This window comes from Gavialis gangeticus, unplaced genomic scaffold (genome assembly GCF_001723915.1).
Source record: "Gavialis gangeticus isolate Ggan-Ray unplaced genomic scaffold, GavGan_comp1, whole genome shotgun sequence".
NCBI classification, from domain to species: Eukaryota; Metazoa; Chordata; order Crocodylia; family Gavialidae; genus Gavialis; species Gavialis gangeticus.
The window spans coordinates 18,729,737-18,730,404 of record NW_017729015.1 but is presented as its reverse complement, the minus strand read 5'-3'; positions in this window follow the sequence as shown (position 1 = coordinate 18,730,404).

Sequence of the window (668 nt, the reverse complement as noted above, 5' to 3'; positions counted from 1 at the left end):
CCTGCGCGCCCCCTCCTCTGTTTATCTCCTCCAGCTGTCCGGGGCTCAGCAATCCCCCCGCCGCACTGCGCCTGCGCCACGCCAACTGCGCCACGCCGCCCTCCCCGCGCCGCTACCCGCGCCACGCCAGCGGCGCAGGCCGGCTTCGAGAATAGCTCTTCCTCCTCCCTCGTACGCCTCTCAGAGTGACAGCACGGCTAACCACAGAGGCAACCCGCTGGGGGGCGGGTGAAGCAAATGGGCGCGCGGGGGCGGGGCTGGGTGCGCCGCGGGGGCTGCCGGGAGGGGTAGTTTGTTCCAAGGAGGGCCTGGCCGTGGTGCATGTTGTGCTTAAGTCCTGTACTTCCTAGGCCTGCACAAGCTCTAGCTCCTTGCTGTTGTCCCCCTGGGTTTGCCGCATTTCCCCCTGCCCTCCTGCAGCAAGGCTCACCTACGCCTCATAGCCCTGCCTCTGCTCCCCTATTTGCCCCAGCTCTTTGTTGTGGGGCCTGTCCGCTTGGGAGCCAGCCTCAAAGCTGCCCTCATGCTTTCCAGGTCCTGCCCCAGCTGCCGTGGCTTCTCTTGCCCTTTCATGCCTCTTTTCCATCCGGAGTGCGTCCCAGCCTGCCGTCGTGCTAGGGCCTCTGCTTCCCTTCCTTTTCCCCAGTAGCACCCACTACTGCAAACTT